Source organism: Penaeus vannamei, chromosome 11, assembly GCF_042767895.1.
Source record: "Penaeus vannamei isolate JL-2024 chromosome 11, ASM4276789v1, whole genome shotgun sequence".
NCBI classification, from domain to species: domain Eukaryota; kingdom Metazoa; phylum Arthropoda; class Malacostraca; order Decapoda; family Penaeidae; genus Penaeus; species Penaeus vannamei.
In genome coordinates, this window is record NC_091559.1 from 7,239,251 (window position 1) to 7,246,750 (window position 7,500).

At 39.4% G+C, this 7,500-nt stretch overlaps 1 protein-coding gene across 2 annotated transcripts in view; it reads right to left on the reverse strand.

Annotated features, from left to right (window-relative positions):
* The window catches only part of LOC113810593 (extracellular matrix organizing protein FRAS1), a 255,690-nt gene that overhangs the window by 162,625 nt on the left and 85,565 nt on the right, over nt 1-7,500 (reverse strand). The window lies entirely within an intron of this gene.

The following is a 7,500-nucleotide window of genomic DNA, read 5'->3' on the forward strand; positions in this document are numbered from 1 at the left end:
AAAAAATGCCTAAAGGGGAAAAGTTAAGATAATGATTCGTCTTTTAAGTGTCTATAAACATCTAATAGACTTTCGGTATTATTGAAGAGTGAAAAAAATGCTTAAAGGGGAAAAATTAAGATGTTGATTCTTCCTTTAAGCGTCTGTAAACATTCAATAAACTTTCGATATTACTGAAGAACGAAAAACAAAACTAAACAAAACAAAAACACAAAACAAAGGGGCAAAGCTAACACTGCAGGAAGCGAGGTTATCAAGCCATGCAAGCGCAGGCAAGCACGGACTCTAAACAACGGCGACCCAAGAGGCGCTGCGCTCGCAAGATCTCCCAAGAGGTCAACCGAGGCTCCCATGTCCAGGACGCAGAACGAAAGCGAAGGAGACTGAGGATCAACAGGCAGGTACGGTGAGCAGCGAGGATCAAGTGGCCGCGTGGAGGCTCGGCAGGATCCGGGTTGGGCCCAAAGAGGGACCTCGGCACGGCGGGCTTGGGGCTTGTCACCGCCGCGACCGAGGGGCTCCCGAGGTAGCGGGAGTTTGGCAGGTTTGGCAGGTAGGGAAGGTGGGATTCTGAATGGAAAAATGATGCATACATACACACACATGTATATATGTGTGAGTGTGTGTGTGTGTGTGTGTGTGTGTGTGTGTGTGTGTGTGTGTGTGTGTGTGTGTGTGTGTGTGTGTGTATGTAAGATAAAAACAAAGTCTACGATGCAAGATGAGTAAATGTTTCGATATCAAATAATCACGAATATTGAAACTTCAATTACACTACACTGCATTCAGACCTTTCAAGTAGTGAGTAATAACAAACTCCTTTTAATTTCACGGTCAAAAGGTTCAGTGTCAATGACCCGCAGCTTCGAATCAACGCAATTAAGCTTCAAACTCATTTCTTCCGACTAAACTGCTTCGAAGCGCGATCGAAACTTCGAAACCGACTCTCCCACAGGCTCGAGGAGTCTCCGAGCCAATCAAACGTTCTGATAAACGCTGACAATATGCACTTACGTCGCGACCTGACAGATAAAGTGCACAAACAAATGTAAGAGCTGACCTTCAGGAGAACGAGAGCAGGGGATCATCGTCATCTTCAGCTCATGAGGACGTCAAGTGTTCCAACATCCCTTATAAACACCGGGGGTTATTTCCTTTCTTTGGGATCGAAGAGGATCTATAAACAAGCCACTGATGCAATAAGTGTTAAAAATAGCAGCAGAGACGGGGAAAACGTGTAAAAGTGAATCACCTGGAGATTGAGATACATTTAGTTACTTGCAAGGGAGTGGATCCCCATATTGGCAGTGCAAATGCATAAATATATCTTTCACTACTTGTATGTGCTCTTCGATTCCTTGCGAGGTGGTGATCAAACCCCTTATTTCGCCGAGTATAAATGCACGAACCCCTGTGTTACTGCGAGTGCTGACAGCTTTTATCTTACTACTATAAACACCCCCTCGGTGAGCCATCAGCGAGTGATACAGCGGATAAAAGTTCATGAAAATGACAGAAGCAGGAGGTTAAAAGAAGAAGCAAGAGAAGAAGAGATGAAATTATGCGATAGAGAATATCAACGCACAATTAATTATGAATGACGGCTACACATGAATTTAGATAAGGCCTGAGAGCGTGTGCTTGGCGATCGTCTGTCTCGAATCATTCAATTTGATGATGAACTGTGTCGAAACTATGTCTCGGGTTTCGAGTAGCTTGTGCCGGGAGGAGAAAGGGTGTCCGATCCTACAAGCGGACGAGCTAAAGACGACCGTATAACTCAATCCTAATGCTCTTCTCTAATCTAAATCGTCTCGGAAAACGAGCTATTTCCACCGTAAGAACCGGTTCCCTTTAATCTCCGGACTGAGTAACGTTTACGAGTTCGTCTCTCGAACGCAAATGAAAGGTGTGCGAATAGCAGACTGTCCGAGACCTTCATCCGAGACGGAACCAAAAGAATGACGAAATGCGCAGCTCGGCGGAGCGGGAGAGAAAATCCCTCTTTCATTTCATTTGGGCGTCGCGTGGCGTCCTACCGAGGTGCAGAAAAGTTTGAAAAGATGCCGTTAGAGATCTTACTTGAGGCGGGAGTTGTATCAAAAGCCTTTTTATCGCGGAGACACATTTTCTTCATTTGCGTTGCAGCGTTGTCATCACAGCCTATTTCTCACGTTCCTCCCTGATTTATGCTTTCAACATCAAAGCGGTAATGTTGGAATTTTAAAGAGAGTGATGCAAGCGCTGTTTACATCATCTTGCGTTACTGCTGAAAATCCTCACACTGAGATCTTGTCACACTTATTTGCAGAGGTGAGTTATCCTTGGCATTATATTTCCCAGGCATCTTCTTTGCATCAGTGTAGGCCTATCTTCTATTAGTGAAGCATAGCATTTAGCAAAGATGAATAAGTAAATAAAATCAAACAAATAAATAAACCAAAATACACAAAGAAGACGGCAAATAAAAGGCATCAACGTAACTTTACAAAAAAAAAAAGAAGCAAAAATAAAGGCAAAATCAGGCATTATCATAACCTAAAAGAAATAAAAAGAGCGAATAAATAACCAGAACAATGACAAAATACACAGAACAAAACCAGGCATTACCATAACCTGGAAAAAGATAATAAAACACAAACAAAAAACAACTAAAGCCAACACGCGGTTCTCGACCTCCACTCACCCCCTCCCACACTAACCTTTCCCGAGACACAAGCACGAGGCCAAAGTCACGATACACATACGAGTATACATATACATACATACATACACACACACACACACACACACACACACACACACACACACACACACATATATATATATATATATATATATATATATATATATATATATATGAGTGACTCCATCCATTCTACCGTTTGCGTAGCGGGCCTTCAGCGCACTTAGAAAAAAAAAGTAAAGTGATATGACTCCGATAGCTCAATACGTACTTAGAGAAAAATGAATTGATATTCTGTAGTCTGATAACCGAATACTTAGAGAAAAATAAAGTGATATTCTGTAGTCAACCGAATACTTAGAGAAAAATGGTGATTTACTTAGAGAATGATAGAAAAAAGGTGATATAGTACAATTGTCATATAAATACTTTGAGAAAACTGAAACGAGATACTTAGAATAAAATAAAGTGATTTAGCCCGATAGCTCGATAGATAGAGAAAAGAAAGTGATTAGTCCGATGTCCAACTACAGCTTGATTTTGATCGCTCAATTCTTCAATTGCATCCCTTGGTCCCTCCTTTCGCCTCCCCTTCCCTCTCCTCTCCGTCTCACACCGTCTCTTCTCCCTCTTCTTTCTCTCCATATCTCCCCCAGTCTCTTCTCCTCTCCTCTTCTCGCTCTCATCAAGGTGACAAAGGCCCATACCCCAATAAATGCTTAGAAAAAAGTGATATATTTAGAAAAGATGATACAGTCCGATGGCCAAATACAAATTTAGAAAAAAAAGATATATACCTAGAAAAAAAAATTATATAGTCCGATAACCACATAAATATTAAGAAAAAAAAAAGTGATATACTTTGAGTACAATAAAGTGATATACTCCGATACCCCAATAAATAGAAAAAAAAATCAAAGTGACATAGCCTGATGCAAAAAAAAAGAAAGAAAAAAAAATCCAAAACCCAATAATGCACACGACCTTGAAACCTGGACAAGCTACTTGCCCCGAGAGATAAGACGCTGAGAGACACTCGAGAGCCTCCAAGTAATAGAATCAGGTGTACTTACCGAGGCCCTTGAGGGATGGCCTACACGAGAAGACAAACCAATGTCAGTGGGTGGATTGAGAACGAGAGGAACAAAAGGAGAACGTGAGCAGAGAGGCTGGATAAACATGAACAGTGTGGATGGATAAACATGAACATAATAGGTATAGAGAGTAATGAAAAATAGTATGAATGGAATGAATGAAACACGAGAAAATGAAATGTGTACGTGTACACACGCGCCCGCACACACACACATACGCGCGCGCGCACACACAACACACATTTTGAGTACAGTATACAAGTGAAGAGGATACATCCATATATTATTTTATCAACACACAACAAGAATACAAAAAAAAGACCAAACTCTACTACCCCTAAGTCATATCGATTTTACTCTGTCATGTATATTAGAATCGTATACTCACTAGTAGTATAGATAATAATACATGTATAAGCAAAGACATTTTCTTCGCAAAATTACTCACTCACTTTGCACATGATTAATACCAAGATCACCATACCCACCCCCCAAAAGAGAGAGAGAGAGAGAGAGAGAGAGAGAGAGAGAGAGAGAGAGAGAGAGAGAGAGAGAGAGAGAGAGAGAGAGAGAGAGAGAGAGAGAGAGAGAGAGAGAGAGAGAGAGAGAGAGAGATCACATAACCTATACCCAAAAACAACTTAGCTTACCACACTACCAAACAATTCTTTCAACAACACTCTAAAAAGCACAAACTTCTCACAACACACATTTAACATCACAATCCTAAATGCACATCATTCTCAGTGACACATCTTCTCCCCCAGCGCATTCCACATCATTAACCCTGCATATACATATTTCTAAATATACATCTTCATCACCTATACATTTAACATCATAACCCGCACAGACATTCTCAATAACATACAACATTTTATAGTAACCAAGTTGTATCTTCTAACCATTGGCGATAATAGCGTGTATCTCTTTTCATTTAATATATAGATCAGTAGTTTGGTATTTGTAGAAACAATTATTGTTAATCTAGATGTTTTTTATACGAATTGTTGTTAATAACGAGTGATATGATGGTTATATTATACTAAGTGGCATTTCAAAAGGATTTTCTAAGGAAGTGTAAGTACCAGAGGCCTTAGCTATTTTGCCTTTAACATGCATCAAAAATATAAATTTAGAATGCGCATTTGACTAAATAAATGCATTTGATTCTGATCATAATCCTGCATATACTACTTTCCCAATAAAAAAAAAACAATATCACCCTTGAAACTTCAAACCAACAAACATATAAACTGGAGGACGACTATACTACTTTCCCAATAAAAAACAACAACAATATCCACCCTTGAAACTTCGAACCAACAAACATATAAGACTGGAGGACGACCTGCGACCGACCTCAAACCCCAAGTGAAGGTCGAGGGTGAGGAAGATATAAAACTCCAAAAAACGTGGGCGGGAGTTCACAGGAGACAAGGAACCCCTCTGTGAGTCCCGGGGAAGCTCCTGCGACAAGACACGCCCACTTGGCGGTGAGGTTCTGAAGGGGAAATTTGTGGTTGGTCAGGCGAAGCTTTTTTTTTTTTTTTTTTTTTTTTTTTTTTTAATCTTGGTTTTCTGTTAATATTTTTGTTTTGCTTTTTTATTTCGGTGTGTGAAGTGCGTCGGTTTTGGAGGATGTGAGGAAGTGTGTAATAGTTATTGAGGACATGTTTATTCATGTATTATAAATACATATATAATATATATATGTATATATACGAGTATACACACATATATATACATATATATACACATATATACATATATATACATACACATATATATGTTTATATATATATATATATATATATATATATATATATATATATATATATATATATATATATGTGTGTGTGTGTGTGTGTGCACCCTCGTATTATAGGCATCACATCCACAACATCCGAACGTCTTCTTCGAAGATGATTACCACAGGGACACCAACCTCCCCAAACTCCAGAAGAAAGAAACCGAATAAAAACCAAATCGAAACCACGATCTCCCCCGCCCCCCCGCCCCCCTTTCCGCCGAGCAGCAGCGACAACCTCCCCCTAAAGAACCACAGGTGCAACTGCAGTCACCGCCGAATCACCTCGGGATCTTGGCGGGTAAGTGGTGTACACAAAGAACAGCTGTTTCGGACCCCAATTAAGGGCAACGTTATACCCCATAACTCACGGCTGTTCTGGATAGGGTAATTGAGAGTGACGTCTGACGGGGCCTGAGTGCATTTACAGCGAGTGGGAGTTGGGGGTTGGGGGTTGGGGTTGGGGTTGGAGTTGGGGTTGGGGTTGGGGTTGGAGTTGGAGTTGGAGTTGGAGTTGGAGTTGGAGTTGGAGTTGGAGTTGGAGTTGGAGCTGGAGCTGGAGCTGGAGCTGGAGCTGGAGCTGGAGTTGGAGTTGGAGTTGGAGTTGGAGTTGGAGTTGGAGTTGGAGTTGGAGTTGGAGTTGGAGTTGGAGTTGGAGTTGGAGTTGGAGTTGGAGTTGGGGGTTGGGGGTTGGGGGCGAGCGAACAAGGTCTATATAACTTACATAGACCTTGAGAGCGATGGCGGGCCCTTCATTGGGTCTGTTTGCGGGAGAAATTGGAGTAGGTTCGTCGTCACTTCCAAAGATGGTGACAAATTGGGGAAGGACCGAGGTGGCTGTACGTAATTTTTTTTATTATTATTTTTTATTAAATATGGGTAAATGAAAATATGGACGTTATAAAACGAAGTAAATATTTTTAATATGCGTAAATGAAATATAGATATGTTATAAAACGAAGTAAATATTTTTAATGTTATGCGTAAATGAAATATAGATATGTTATAAAACGAAGTAAATATTTTAAATGTTATGCGTAAATGAAATATAGATATGTTATAAAACGAAGTAAATATTTTTAATATGCATAAATGAAAATATGGGTATGTTATAAAAACGAAGTAAATATTTTTAATATGCGTAAATGAAATATAGATATGTTATAAAACGAAGTAAATATTTTTAATGTTGTGAGTAAATGAAAATATAGATATTTTATAAATCAGGAAGTAAATATTTTTAATGATATGCGGATATGAAATATGATATCTTATAAAGCAGGTACTAAATATTATTTAATGATATTCCTAAATGAAATATGGATATTATATAAAACAGGAAGTAAATATTGTTTAATGATATGCGTAAATAAGATAAAATAATTTATAAAAAACAAATAAATAAGTAATTAGATAAATACCGTACGAGGAATGAATAAATATAGCTAAATAAATTAATAACGATAAAAGACATATGAATAAAAAAAATCAGTAGCCACGATTAAAACAAAAAAACACACAAGCATAGAACAAAATAATGAGAAATAATGCACGGAAACATTCGTAATGGAAGCAAACCTGCAGCTGTCACCGCGACACAGTAGACAATACACCAGCCCGGTTCTGCCCAAGAAACCACAACCAGTACACGCCAAGTTTTATCCTCCTTCCCTTTTATCTAACTCGCATTTCCAGCAGTCCCAGGTGGCAGAGAGATCAGGGGAAAAAAAAAGAGAGACAACACTTCAGTTCACCAGATGACTCGTGCTCGTTCCCTTGGCGTAGAAACGTTAAAAAAAAAAAAGAAAGAAAAAAAAAATGCAGTTTTCCCGAGCTCGTGAAAGCTGAGACGCCAACCGCGATGGCAGTCACGGCTTAACCAGACGCTTTAAAGCACGCTGTCTGAACGC